At 32.3% G+C, this 16,530-nt stretch overlaps 1 protein-coding gene across 1 annotated transcript in view; it reads right to left on the reverse strand.

Annotated features, from left to right (window-relative positions):
* Positions 1 to 16,530, reverse strand: part of LOC132717934 (uncharacterized) — a 317,198-nt gene that overhangs the window by 68,857 nt on the left and 231,811 nt on the right. The gene's annotated exons all lie outside the window — the stretch shown is intronic.

A 16,530-nucleotide genomic window follows, 5' to 3' on the forward strand; every position in this document is an offset into this window, starting at 1 on the left:
TTATATATTAGTCAATGCACTACATGAGATATTGTGTCTGCCTATCCACTGTGCATCCCCACGCTGTATATGCAATGTCATTATAAGCAATATGATATTAAACAAGTAAAAATAAATATGCCACATACCTGTACAACAAGTCCCGACTGTGCCATGCTTATCATGTATTTTACCACATACATCTACTCCTGGGCATAAGTATGATAGAACATCCGGTAAATGCTCTTTGATTGATGAACCGTTTCCTGCACAATTAATCTTACCAAATGTGCAACAAAGTAGGAAGAAATTTAGCGTCAGCATAGTGTACTAAAATTATGAAATACATAGATAAGAATTCAAGATATCAAAACAACAAATACAACAATCTATCTTCTACTATTATTGTGCTAAGTTCTGGTTCTTGCCAGAGGAAGGGTGTTGTCACCGGCAGAGGCAGAGCGATCGAGTTCAGGTAGAAAAAAGATTGAGTTGTTGACAAAACTCGTATTCCTGACTTCACTCGTCTTTTCTATCAAACCTTGAGTCCTCTATCAAACCTTCTATTAAGATAGTGAATAATTTAGCATTCCTCACTGTATACTATCTGATCTCTTCTAACGCCGAAATGCAAGACAATAAAATGTGAACATGAAAAATAACAATAAAAATAATAAAATATAGTTTCAGAATTCCAATGCACAAGCATGCATATAGTTATCGACTCCACTTTACAACAGGTCAGCAGAAAAATAATTCACTGACAGATATGCCGACTGGTAATTTATAGTGAAATCTTTAATTATAAGGATAATATAGCCCATATTTTAAAAAATGCATAGAGAAACTATTTTTCTTCCTTAAAGACTCACAACAAACACATTTATGTTCACAGGAAATTATTTATTACCGATAGCAAAAGCCATGATGTCATATCGCTGTACCAATGCTGTAAGAAGATATCCTAATAGAACATATTATTACTCCTTACTAATGCTTATTTCCCATTGGCCATTGGGAGTTATAAATACTGGTAATTCAAGGGTACTATGTGACTTAGAAATGTGTACTGTTACATGGTAACAGTATTTCTAATATAGTATAAAATTTGGTCACATGTTCTATTTTGTAAAGAATAAAAAAACTGTTACCCGAGGGTAACAGTATTTTCTTTGGGATGTGTAACCCACAAATACATATGTTATTTGTATAATAACTCTTGCCCTGCTGTATGCAACCAAGTCTACCCATTCGTCCGTGCTTTCTTTTATTGACTTACACCGGCTTCATGTACATACCGGAATATCTAGCTCGAAGGTAACGGTTTACAGCGGTACCGAGCTGTATAAATTCACAATTCATTCATAACGGCAAAAAGACGTCATCCTAAGAACCAAGTTCATTCATAATAGGTATGACGTCATTTAAGCACGTGACTTGTCTCACACAGTACGGGTGTTACACAATTTTCCCTAGTACAGGTGTGAACGTTAGATAATCCTGTCTGGTATGCAAGAATATCATGGTTTTTATCATGTATTATTAAGTCATTTCATGTGGCATGCAGCAAAGGGTTAAATAATTGAAATAATCTGATCAAACTGCTTTCATCTATTCAGTTGCTTGGAATCTGTTCAAAATAAATTTTACAGTGGAAGGCCATAGCTAGGCTTTAAAGAATATCCAAACGAGTAGTTTTATTAAAATTTGTTTATATTTCAATGTTTATTAAAATTGAAATGTTTTTTATCTGTGTTTGTTGGCATCAAAGCATATTGAATGTCGGAAAATATAATTAAAACAAATTACAAATACTTTTTTTAATAAAGCCGTCTTTATGGAGGGACAACTAGATGCCATTCTTATTTTATTTTCAAGGATATATCATGTTCATATTTGATATTTGAAAACAATGTTGATTGCTTTACAGTTTCCTTTTTAATATAAAAGAAACAACTTTCGAGAACACACGGAGAAGATATGTTAAGTTTTAAACTCCACACACTTTTGGTGTCATATGAATACTTAAACTAGAACTTTTTTAAAGAAAGGACCGAGTCAACTTAATTTGACATAGTGCAGCCTCCAAAATCAGTTTATGAATTTCCTAATTCAAATAAGACTTATTCTTTCATTTTTTTCCACATTTCAATCAATGTCTGCACCCAAATATAAGCAAGTTGTACCTTTATATTGGTGAAAAAGATAACATTACTTGACTAGGCGATTGGTGTTGTAATACAAGTAAATAAGGCAAAGCGTGTTGAATTGTTAAAAAAAATGTTCGCATTATGTTTATTGTTTTATATATATATATTGTTAGATTGCACATATTATCAATCCTTCCTGTATCATGCATAGACACGAAATTTACGTCGCTTCATTTTTTAAAGTGCAGCTCTACTCTTTTGTTACTGTTTAGAATGTATGTATTGTAAATTCATTTGTATTTATGCCATGCAATATAATTAAATCAATAAGATAAGTTTTTTTTTAATTTTAAATCTATCATTTTGTTTTATTTATATTTCCCACCAAAGAATCATACTAATATATTACAATCAAAGAAACGAAACTTGAGTCTTCTTTCTCATTAATAAAACGCTAATTTGATTTGGATAATGAAGACCGTCTCTTCGAAAGTATCTTTGCAATAATAACGTATAAATAATATCAAAATAAATTAAGCAAAAATAAAAAGAACACGTTTTCGAATTTAATGATAAGTTATTACTTCCTCTCCATTCATATTAAATCAAAATTAATTATTATCAACCCAGACGTTATTAAAATAAAATTAAGAATTTTTATCAATGTTTTTTTTTTCTTTTTTTTCTGTCGATGTAAATCCTATAGATATTATAAAAAACATATTAGATATTAATGAAAACTAAGTTTTGAAATATGAGGGCTGTTCGAAATGAGTTGCTTATGGTCCTCTATCTCTTGATCCACATGGGACACGATAAAAACCAATACATACCTCTATAGGACAATTTAAAACCTACACAACGGTGTATAAATGTCCATGTTAGACTAAGTGTAAGACATACAATTTGCCATTTAAATATTCGCAGTCATTGAACCACTTAGTAAAAATGGTTGGTAGAAGCGTCGACAAAAAAAGATGAAATACGGGCTTACATCAAAGCTCGCTCAAAACTGGGTTGCTCTTAAAAGCAGTTGATGACTGAACTCTCTACTGCTTATGGGCCTTCTTGTGTGTCTTATGACACAGTTAGGCAATGAAAAAAAGAAATTTGAGTCTGGTGTAGAGTGCACCAACAATGCATCAAAATCAGGTAGGCCAAAATCTGCATCTCGTAACGAAATCGTTTCCAAAATAAAGGATATCATTGAAGGAGATGCAATATTTACATTTCGTGATATTGAACGAAAGGTAGGCATATCACTATCAAAGGTTCGCTTTATTTTGAAGAAGCATTTGAAAGTCAGAAATTTCTGATAGATGGGTGCCAAATCTGTTGACCGATGAACAAAAGAGGCAACGGGTTATGATGGCCAAAAAAATGCTTAAAATGTTTCCAAAATATGACAAAAAACAGTTTGCTAATGTCGTCACAGGTGATGAAACTTCTGTCTATTATTTTTAGCCCGTCAGAAAAGTTAGCAACAAAATCTCGGCCACTAAACACAACAAAAGCCCAATAATAGCCAAACGGTCTTTGAGTGCAAAGAAGGTTTTGTATGCAATTTTCTTCTCCGATGAAGTAATCGCAATAAAAGTGCCGGTGAAAAAAGGGCAAAAGTATCACTGGGAAGTACTACAAAGACGTAGTACTTAAGAAACTGAAAAAGTATTATTAGAAACGACGCCCTGTCACTGGTTTTAAGCATATCGTCTTCTACATGACAATGCCCTAGCTCATATGTCCGCAAAAATTTCGGCGTTTTTGAAAAAAGAAAAAGTAACTTTTTTGCCTCACCCTCCGTATTCTCCAGACCTTGCCCCATGTGATTTCTTTTTGTTATCGAAATTTAATTCCTTCCTTGCTGGACGGAAATACAAGTCCCGAAAGGCATTTGGATCTGCCATTCATCAGTACCAAATCAGCGTACCGTGACGCCTTCAAGAAGCGGATACATCGGCTAAAACTTCGCATTTCTTGCCACGGGGAGTACTTCGAGGGCATTAAATGAACACTTTTGAGATAACTTGAAATTTGAAGTCTCATGATAGAAATAAGCAATTTATTTTGAATATACTTCGTATTTTTGAAATTTCAGTCGCTAAAAATAAAAAATTGTTAATGCAAATACGCTTCGAAAATTATAGAAGGAAAACAATCAGATCTCAATCCTTATTTATGAACGGCGTAATTTCTTTAACTTTGATATTTGACAATGACGACAACAAAGCAATAGAAACTCGAGGGTCTGTATATATTTACCACTAGTAAATGCAACACATAGCTCATAACATAGCCCGTTTAACATTTTAATGTTTTGCCCGTATCGCAAGTCTGACGGAAAAGGCCGCTCAGTAACTGTTAATTATTTACACATTTACTACTAGTAAATGCAATAAAGCTCAAGACAAAGCATTTTTATTACCCCTCACTTTTTGCGTATAGGCCTCTGTGAGTTATTCTTACTGTTAATGCAAGTGTATCACGTGATAAGAATTTTGGCAACAGTATTTTAACAGTATAAATTCTGGTCACGTGGTCTATTTTCTAAATAAAACGAAATATAATTTTCTAAGTTCATTATGATCTGGCATCACTAAAATAACTATGACTCTCATAAAATTTAGAACTTTGCACCCTAGAGTTCTTTTCGCGTATAAAATATCTTTTGTTGAATAGTCAAAAAGTAAACATCCGTTTTCAACGGAAGTAATTGTAATGTGAATAATTTTGTGTCAAACTGGATCATGCAGACGATTAAAACATGCAACAAAGGATTATTTAACAATTTGAACCAGTGAAACGTTACAGATATGGTGGACAACATTGGATATCATAGATTTTTTGTAAATGCACTTTGTCAAAAACCATGCGAAGAGTGTATTCTGTATAAAGAAGGATCAGATTTTATAGATCATAACCGTATAAATGGGCTGGGGTTTTGTTTTTTAAATAAAACACAGCTTATTGTATGTTTATGACTGGTAGATATCATCTATTGTCTAAAGATTAAAAGTACAAAGAAACTTCTCAAGTAGGCCTACAGTACGGTTATGACAGTTAAGTAATTGTTACTCTTGGTTTATTTTTGTAACAGTTAGGTTTAGTTGACAATTTCACATCATCACAGTATTTGTTCGGGGTTATAAAATAAGTAACGCATGGGTTTGTAAGTCACAGTAAACATATCACCCCTTGTAAAATACTGTTACCCTCGGCAACGCCTCGGTTAACAGTATTTTCCTCAGGATGATTAAATTTTTACTGTTACCCACTAACCCATGTGTATATAATGTTAGGCTAGAACAACTTTACATTTATTATACTACACTTTGAAATACTAATAAAATGCATATTACTGCTACAAATTTGTGAATTAATATTTTGTGATGAATGCAACAATTGTGCAAATTCATGCATTTGCCTAAAAGATTTTATGACTAGTTTTCTTTACCTTTTATAAACGTTATGGATAACAAATAAGGCATGAATATTTGAATCAGGTCATAATTGATTCCACAATCAATGTTCAGAGACTTACTGTGAATTTTCTTAAACAGCAACAGTGTCTTTGACAATATATGTCTTAGAAAAGTTATTCAGCTATCTTTTTCAATATTTTAATGTATTGCGTCATTGTTAAGATATTGCAATTAGAAAAACAACTGCTTGCATATCAAATTCTCCGCATAGAAACGCAGTCCTGAAGAAAAACACTTTACATTTCTGATAATTAACCAGCATTAGTTCTATAATGTGAAGTTTGAAGTCACTACAGGTATTTGGTAAAGTACGCGTTTAAAATCAGGGTTCATACCTAGACATCACATTTACAATTTCATAACCTTGTATATATGATAAACGTTATAGTATGTTCTTAATTTCCCCCAATTGTTATTTCATGTTCTATCTTTCTTATAAAAAATTAAGAAGGACACTTAGGGATTTTGTTGTAATTTCTTATAATAAAATTCATTTAATTTTCCAGATAAATCTGAATTTAGATAAATACTTTTTATACATGTACATTATCACCAGCAACAACGGCATCATAATCATCAAATTGGTCTTATCACAGAACTGGCAAATCACTAAAAGTAAATTATATTAAAAGATACTAATCTACATAACAAAATTCTTTTGTTATATGATACAACTTTGTAAGATGAATTTAAAGATTTACAGTAATATACAAATCTAGATTTAGTTTGCTTGATAAGCATAATACGTTTTGCAACAATATTTGACAACGATATTACAGTCATTTAGTCATTTTGTTCAGCATAAATACTAAGCTACAGAAATGGCACATGTTAACGTTCTTTATCGGATTCCTACGCCAATTTAGCACAATTTTGGACCTGACCGACTGTTCTTGATAATCAATTAAACAACATGTCTAAATTGTGCAGCATAATTACATGAACGGAACTCAAACTTATCCTCGTTTCATAAACAATTTCGTCTATCAGAGTTGTAAATGAAAGCTCAAAGCGTTTAAAATTGTCGCTGGCCTTTGAGGAGGGCCTCTTGTAAGACTCTAGTACACTTACAAGTTGACTTTATCCCGAGGGTTACCAAAAGCAATCCCAACTGAGGTTTTCATATAAACTTGCTTTATATCAAGTTTGATTACAATATCTCATTCCTTACAATTGTTTTTGTCCGGATACCATTTGCTATCTGAAGAAACAGTGACATTGACCCCAGGGGTTCTTAAAGCAACAATTTGCTACTGATATTGGTTTTCTATCAATTGAAAAAAATAAGGAAAACCAATTAACCCCTGATCGACGGGGCTCATTATGATATAGTGCAATTGCCCTGTCGTGTACCGTATACAAAATATACTGTAGTTTTTTGAATGACATATAATCTTCATGGTCTGAGAGAAGTAACATCCAAGTCCAGGAGCAGAATTTATGTAGGAAACATAGAAGTCACTCACAGATTTCAAGATACAAGTAATAAGTTATGGAAGTCCTCCAAGTGAAGATTTATAGATTTGAGGAAGCTTATGACTATATCTTTATGGAAATTATTGACTAAAAAGTCGGTATAAATGGTTAAATAATGTAGGCGCTGATATCCTTTTATAACAATGTTTCATCTAGTGTCAGGATAAAGGTTTAATACTGACTAGTTTTAAGTACAATGTGTCTTGGACTGGGATGTAGGTTGAGTATACATAGTTTGAAAATGAGAAAATTTGTACTCTAGGCTAATGAGACATTTTGCATATCTGATTATAAAAAATATTTTTAATTAATGTTTTATAAGCGTTATAGTATGTTAAATAATAGTATTGCCACAATTGTTAACAACTATGAGACAATGTGTCATGCGCAACAACGTTTCACCTACCTTCAAGGGCATTTTTGAATTTCTGATAGTTCGCCTTCTCTGTAGATTTAATTAATACAGTTTTAAAATTTTGTAGTTAGTCCATCGGAACAACGTGAATTAATATTTTTCATTTCAAAAAGAGCAGTTTTACATTCATTTTCACTTAGAAAACTTTCACACATTTCTTGTTCTTCATTTCATAATTTATTTGTATTATTGTTTTAAAAAAGATTTATAATATTTCACTTTTTCTTGTAAAATACGATCACTTTCAATTTTTTACCATCTATGATTATTTTCGAAATGCCTTTTTTCTCAGCATGTCTCTTTTCTAAATAAGCATTTTATTTTGAAGTGATTTTTTTTTCATTTTCTTCAACATGGATAGCCTTTGATTTTATTAATAAACCATTTATTTTATTTTGATATAAATTTTCTAATTCATTTTGTTTCATGGATATTCTTTCTAGTACATCCTTTTCATCCTTATTATTGGTTTTATAATTATTATTAGTATTATTATTACTTATTGTATCTTTTGTTTGATGTGCACAGTTTAGATCAGCTAATTCTTTATTTGAAGTGTTTTCTAATTGATTTTCATTTCGTTGAAGTGTTATTAATCATGTCCCTTGATAAAAAAGAATTGACCGAATCTGGAAGCCGCTAGGACTTTGGTAGACTTGTATTGTAAAATGTAAACTTCTCAGAAACTACAGTGCCTAAAGCTTAGATACTTGGCATTCAGGATCACCTTGTGGCCTTCAACAAAGTTTTATAAATCATTCACCTGGAGTAAAAATTTGTCCCGCCCCTTGGTATGCTTAAATAATACATTTGAATATTTTGTAGAAAAAGCCCAGAGCATGTTAATTTTTGCATATAGCATTGCTTAGTGGAGCTTAAGAATGCTTATATTTTTCAGAACCATACGGTATAATTATGGCCCCGCTCTATGAGTCACATTGTTTATATAGACTTGCTTAGTAATCATTTTCCTCAGAAATTATTTGGCATTTCATCATTTTCTGCTCCTCTACTGAAGTTCTACGAATGTTTCCCCTTGAGTTCAAATTGCCTAGTCATTGGGGTTCCTTAGTTTATGTGGGCTTATATAGGATTTTTTTACATTTCCCCCTAAATTCTATAAGAACTAGTAGTTGTGATGTTGAGCTTTTGTTTGCAATCAACATTAAAACTTGATGCCAGCTGGTCACCCCTTCGTGTGAGGGGTGTTCCTTGGATTCGCATCATACAATCGGCCAAAAGTGTTTTCAAACTACCATTTTAATGTGAAGATAAAATTTCAAATTATCAGTATCATTTAACAAGTTTTGAAGATTCAAGTATAGAAGGGGATTTGAATAATTATTATGGAAAACGGAGCACAACTAGACTTTGTACTGATCATTCCTGCAAAGTTTGGATGAAATAACACCAATAGTTTTTGATAAGTAATTCGGTCACTTTATGTTCAGCACTGTGGAACTTTACCGCTGCATTTTCTTTATTTCGTTGAATACAGACGGAATATATTTTCTGAAAATTAATTAGATATTTGCAATTAAGTATCATTCTTCTCCATAATAAACTTTAATTTTTAAAATCGGATTTAAGATGATAAAACTACATTTTTTTTCTGAAGGAAGTGTCTGTTTTGCAAAGGCATTTGACGCTTCTTACCGATAAAAACCGAGTCTGCAATTTTCATGTAATTTGCTGTTTTTAATGCTTCCGAGGGATCAATTATTTCAGATATTTATACATCACAACAACAAGTGTTAAGTGTTGTGTGGCAGCCGTAAAAAGTTGACCCCTACTTCACTTAGGTGTTGTTATATTTGTCTGGTCATTTGGGATCATTAAGTCCAGCCTTATTAAGTGTTAAGAATTGAGTACCGCTAAACCGGTGCTAGGGTGTGTAAGGGATGTTGCAATATATATTTCATTATCCTTCATGTACACTCTTAATCAAACCGCGTCTGCAATTTTCATGTAATGTTGTTGTAATTAATGCTTTCGAAGAATCACTTTTTTCAAGATATTTATTCATCACAACAGCAGGTGTCAATTGCTGGGTTGCAGTCGTAAAAAGTTTCCCCGTACTTCACTTCAGTGTAGTTATTTTTTTCTGGTCCTTAGGGATCATTGTGTCCAGAATTTATAAGTGTTTATTCTTCTGAGGTGTCACTTTTTTCCAGATATTGATACATGTATATGCGCGACATGAAGATTCAATAGTATTATAGACTTTTTCTCTCCATTCGAGACAAATTCAGACCAGATTATCGAATTGAGTTTTTTTAGACTTTAGTCATGACATAACATTACTATTCCCGCCTCAATTATTATAAATTCGATGTAAAGAACTAACTTGATGACTATTTGTGTTATGATAATTTTGTCTTGTTTGATCCTGTAAAATGTATATGTTCTGTTTAGGTAAGTATGATTCCTTTATTGAGTTTTACGATTATACTTTGAATTTGTACTTGTTCCTTGATAATTTATTGCAAATTGTAAATACTTTTGTAAAACGTTTCCTGCATTCAGTACAATATGAATTGTTCCTAAAGTACACACATTGCCATAATTTCAACAATTAAATTTTTATAGGCTCTTGAAATTTTTTTGAAGATGAATAAGAATCTTTACCCAGGCGTAAACTAAATCTCATTCATAATTCTGTTCACTTATATCGGATTTAACAACATTTTCCAAAGAAGCGGATTATCTCCCATTACTTGCATTTTAAGGTAATCTTGTACTTAACCATCAATGAAAAAACCTATCAACTGTCTTTTAATGGATTGTAATCTGTGATCATGACCTTAACAAATCATTTGAGCTAAAGTGATCAGCCTCTGTATATCTCCACTTTTTCTGTCTAATAGTCCTTATCAATAAAAAATGCATGCCAATGGTCTTGAGTTTCCGCAAATCTAGAACTTAATTATATCTGAAATTGTTCCCAAATACTATCCTGGTTCTCTTTTAAAAATCCTAATCGACTGATACGTGACAAGCTTTAACTTATCGCCACACTTAATCCTGTTAAAACCCTGTATTTTTTCTATACCTTTAACCACATCATTATATTCTTTAGGACTCCTATCAACTGCTGGTAATACTTGTAAAATAAGTTGGGCACCTTCTGCTACCAAAACTACTGCAAACTCTGCCTTCTCAAAGATATTTCCTACATTCGTTCTTGTAGTGTATCAACCGCTGTTTGTACACACTCTTCTCGGAAAATCTCAAACAAGAACAACACAGGCGTTTATGAAAGTCAATACATTTGACAAATATGAATTATGTTTGTATATATTTATAACAAAGTTTTTTTTCATTCGAGTTCAATACGCAACACCTCATTTTCTTTAAAAACTTGATCTTAAAAGCAGTAAACTTGAGCGTCGATTGCCGGAAATTAAATATAAAACAAACGAGTACAAGATCTTATTTTAAATATGCTCAAAATCGTTCTAACTTAAAAACAGTGGGAGTCTCAATATAATTATAATGGTAAAAAATACACGGTAACCTCTGTAGTAACATATGTTAATGACCAGTTAATAAATAAAAAGAACACTTCCCTTTCTATAAATGAGAAAATGCGATGGTCAGTTAATCAAGATTACCATGAATTTGACATGATCAATCTTATTAATATAGTAACTACCTCTTAGAAAAAACAAGAGGGTCATGATGGCCCTGAGTCGCTCACCAGAAACAACTGCTTTGGTGATCATCCAACAATTAGTTCTATAGAAATAGACGTTTAAAGGTATTTCTATTTTTAGCTTTAGCGGCCCATTAAAAGGGCCAATCAAATTAATATGAGCAAACTTGATAAAAGACTACCCAAGAGCAGTACAGACAAAGTTTGGTTATCATCCATCAATTAGTTCTGAAGAAGAAGACATTTAAAGGTTTTTCTATGTTTAGCCCTAGAGACCCCTAAAAGGGGACAATCAAATTAATATGAGCAAATTTAATAAAAGACTACCCAAGAATGCTACAGACAAAGTTTGGTGATTGTCCATCAATTAGTTCTGTAGTAGAAGATGTTTAAAGGTTTTTCATTTTTTTAGCTCTGTTGACCCCTAAAAGGGGCCAATTGAAATGACATGAGCAAATTCAAGTATGACTGTCACAAGGATGCTACAGACCAAATTTGAAGTAAATCTGCCCAGCGGTTTCAGAGAAGAAGACGATTGTCGACGCATGACGACGGACGACGGACGCCGGAGTATCCCCCTTTGATACTAATAGCTCACCCTGAGCCTTCGGCTCTGGTGAGCTAAAAAGCAAGTATCCTTGAGCCTACCTGTCAAAATGCAGGTGTACGGAGTACATCTTAAATTTACATATTATCTACGAATAAAGAAAATAAATATTTTCTATAAAAGTTCAATTACGCAACATATTGATTCATACGTTAAACTTGATACAGTTGTTCATTTTACCCAGTGCAATTTTGTGCATAGTTCAGTTCTTGCTGCTTTATAAGGTGTTTTTTTCTGTTTGTTTCATTGAAAAGTTGTACGTGACTTCAAGAGGAAACGTTTCTGAAAACTGTTCACTCAGAATTTCTATTTTTGGACGGGGTTAATAAAAACGAGTTTTTGGTAGTAGAAAAACCATTCGTCACATGAGCAACGGTGATTTATTTACAAAATATACATTTAATTTTAATTATGATGTTGATTCTTGTACATATTTATTATCTGACATTTATACAGGGTAATATAAACTAAAAACGATATCTAATTAGTGTCATAATCTTTTATAACCTTAGAAATTGATTTTATTACCTCTGGTTATTTTCGTCTGTATTGTATTTACTCATAACATAAATATATCCGATGTACGGTCTCATACCGTGGCAAAGCTAAACTGTGGATTACACAATTAACGCATAATTTTCTGTTGGGAAATATTAGTACTGTGACCATTTGCACATTTTAAACATTAATGTAATAAAGTTACTAAAGATCTTCCCATATATCCTTTAAACATACCCAAAATGCATTTTTGCATTACTTTAATCCAAAATATCCTATAATAATATAATGTTTTATATGCTGATCAATAATAAGTTGCGCACATTATGTGTACACACTTCACATCCCGAACGCCACGCCCATTATAACATCTCGGAAATAATACGGATGGAAAAAAGTTCTACCACTTGACTTTTGATGTAAAAAAACCGAGTAATTATCAAAGTATTGCAAACGATACAAAGGTCAGCTACCATTTAGAACCCAAAAAAAAGTATGTAAGCAACATTCTGAAGGGCCATGTCCCAATGTCGATTAGGTCATTATGAAAGACATGAATGAAATTTTCAGTTCTTAGTTTTTCTGTAGAATAGTTAAGTTTTCCTCCTTAATAAGGAAACTATGTTTGTACAGAAGAGCATCAAAGATCAAATTTTCTCAGGATTAGTATGTATAGAGACAAACAGAAAGACAAACAGACAAATGTATAAAACTTCCTAGCTATTATCATTTTTACAAGTAAAATACTTTAACTAAAGAAAAGATATCTCTTGAAATAAAGATACCAGACTTGTAAACATTGTCATGTATGATGTGAGTGTTGACAATTATCTTAAGCCATTTAAAGTCACAAAGAAGAAAAGTGAAAAATTATAACAATTTTCAAAAATATATAATATATATAGTAACAAAGAAGAAAACTAAACAAGAGGGCCAAGATGGCCCTAGATCACTCCCCTGACTATCGACCTCATTCAAACAATGTCTTAGACAATCATCCGGCCCAGGTTTGATGACAATTGAGTCAAAAATGTGAGTGTAAACAAGGTTTTTCCATATTTGTGCAGTGTGACTTAGTTTTCGACCCCAGGTGACCAATATTCCAACTTGACCTAGAAATCATCACGACACACTTGCAGACCAATTTCCAGGATATTTGGAAACAATAGTAGCCACTAGAGAGTTGACAAGATGTTCTAGCTAAGCTCTTCTGACCGAGTTTTAATCCGAGATGACCTATGTTCGAACTCCTCCAAGCAATTAACGAGACAAGCATCCTGAACAAATTTGATGACAATTGAGTCAAAACTGTTACCATTAGAGTATATACAAGGTTTGTCCATATTTGGGCAGTGTGACCTAGTTTTTGACCCCAGTTGACAAATAACTTGACCTAGAAATCATCAAAACAACCTTCCTGACAAATTTCCAGAATATTTGGATCAAACCTGCAGCCACTAGAGTGTTAGCAAGATTTTTCTATTAATAGCTCCTGTGACCTAGTTTTTCACCGGAGATGATCCATATTCAAACTTGACATAGACATCGTCAAAACAACTTTTCTGATCAATTTCCAGGATATTTGGATCAAAACTGCATCCACTAGAGTTTTAACAAACGTTTTGTATTTTTAGCTCCTGTGACCTTGTTTTTAATCAGACACGATCCATATTCACACTTGACCTAGAAATCATCAAAACAACCTTCCTGACAATCATTCCAGAATGTTTGGATCATAATGCAGCCACTAGAGTGTTAACAAGAGTTTTCTATTTTTAGGTCCAGTGACCTAGTTTTTGACCCCAGATGACCCATACTCTAACTTGTTTTAGAAAACGTCATTAAAACTTTCCTGACCAAATTCTTAAATATTTGGATCAAAACAGCAGCTACTAGAGTGTTAACAAAATTTTTCTATTTTTAGTTCCTGTGACCAAGATTTCGACCAGAGATGACCTATATTCAGATTTGACCAAGAAATCATCAATACAACCTTCCTGACCAATTTCCAGGATATTTGGATAGTTTGATAACACTGTGACCGCAACCCAAATGTTGATAATATAGGTGTTGATAATGAACATTTGGAATTTGGAGTCAATCCATGATAAAACAAAAAATAAAGAATAAATAAGGAAAAATAAAAGATTTAGGAGGAGATAATTTTGAAAATTTGGACGTTTGACCTATGTCAAATTATTATAAGGTATAGTTTGATGTTTGAAGTAAATCATTTAAGAAATAAAGCAAGTGTAAGAGTAAAAAATAATTTCTAGAAAATATTAAGCTCAAGTGGGGCATAATTCTGGAAATAGTCAAGCGAGAGTATTGAATCTTCACATACTTGATTTAAATGATAATTAGGAACATATGCTAGAAGTTCGCAGTTGATTTTCATAAAAATTCAATGTTCTGGATATTTCTGATAATACATGCGGTAGAATTAGGAACATTTTCACATTTGATGTGGATGATGATAAGAAACATTTGAACTGAAAAGAATATTCATTAAGAAAAGAAATAAAGAAGTAATACAAAAAACATTTTCAAAAGGGGGTAATTCCAATAATCTTGGTGCTAAATATGTAAAAAATTCTGGAAATTCTGGAAATTCTGGAAATTCTTGTTATATGATGTGGTTGATGATCAGAAACATAGGTTTGAAGTTTGAAGTAGATATCTAAAGAAATAAAGAAGATATAGTGACAAAGATTGTACTGCTTACATCTGGACGCGGTTGCCTACGCTGGGTGAGTAGGATTTGAATCTCAATTCTGCTGTCTGTCAATATTTCAAGTTTCATAAAAATGATATCAGCTCAATTTGAATAATCACATTTTTTTTTATATTTGCCATATTTGAAGTCTTTTTGATAACCATCTTTACGTTATCATGGGATCTAGTTTTTGTGGACGGACTGCGGACGGACGGACATTCTTACCAGACCTACATTGCGGGGATATTTCTTTCAGCTTCTTTTGATTTGTTTTAATCTCATAAAGACATTTTTAACCCTGGAGTACAATTTCTAACCCCAAAATTACAGTATGTACGGAATAAACCCCGTAATGTTAAGTTGTACACAAACCTTAACCCTTTCAATACAGATAGACAAACAGATGGACAGACGGACGGACGCTTAAACCGGTTGGGGCTAAAAAAAATCTTCGTGTAATGTTTAATGAATGTTTTAATTGACATCCATTGACGAAAAAAGTCGTGTTCGATAATATTATGACTGGAAATAATAAAAACTAAATCTGAAATATTGGAATGATCTAGAAAATTTTACCGGTTTACTTCATTCGTCCATTTTCACTTTCTGTCATTTATTGATCCTTTTTTCGTTTTTGAAGCTTTAACTGGCATTAGCACATTAGTTGACTGGTGTCTTAGTAATTTTCACAAGACATCAGATAAATGTCACGTATTATGTCAGATTTTATTCTAGTCTGTAAGTTAAGTTGAAATCCCTATATGTTTTCCATGTCAGAATCGTGTTGTGTTATGTGTTTTCACGACTTGTTTATCTTTCCTTGTAATTTGAATAATCCCTCTTATAAGTCACTATTTACGTTGCATATCAAATTAATCCTTGTTTATGAATGGTTCTGCAAGAATACTTTTATAGAAACTTGTTAAATCCTTCACATTTTAATATTTTACATTTGACCTCATTCTGTATTGTGCAGATCCGCCATTTTGGTTTTGACTGTGAGCAGTTGCTACTGTCTGAGGCGGGTTATTTGAAATAAAGTTATTTATTATTGATTAAACTTTCGTATTTTTACAAAAAATGATGATTAACTCAAGAAATTTGAGGTAAATGAATGATTTAAATGTGAATTATGTATTTTGCCATATGTTTTTAAGTAAGATATTGATGTTTTTATTATTAAGAGCACCTTGCACTTTGCACACAATACACAGCTTTAATGTTATTCAAGTCTAGTTATTCTCTGTTGAAATATAATAGATTTCTATATACTTGATAAATAAATTTAAGTAAAACGTTAATATTTAAACAGACTTATTTTTTCTTCTTTTTGTAAGTCAAACATTTCTTGAAGCCCAGAACTCAAGCCAAGTTTTGATGAATAGTACCTGTTCCATAAATAGCAGGCCATAGAAAGCTACCAAAACTAAACTAAACTATCTTGTACTGATAAAACAAGAGTGCAGCAAACTTCTGAACCCCAGTCGGCAACTTCTAGCCTAGAACTACCATATGAAGACAGACTAACAAACAAAGAAAACAGGGTGCAAAG

The sequence above is a fragment of the Ruditapes philippinarum genome, unplaced genomic scaffold (genome assembly GCF_026571515.1).
Source record: "Ruditapes philippinarum isolate M1 unplaced genomic scaffold, ASM2657151v2 ctg357_1_1_1_1, whole genome shotgun sequence".
Classification (NCBI taxonomy): Eukaryota; Metazoa; Mollusca; class Bivalvia; order Venerida; family Veneridae; genus Ruditapes; species Ruditapes philippinarum.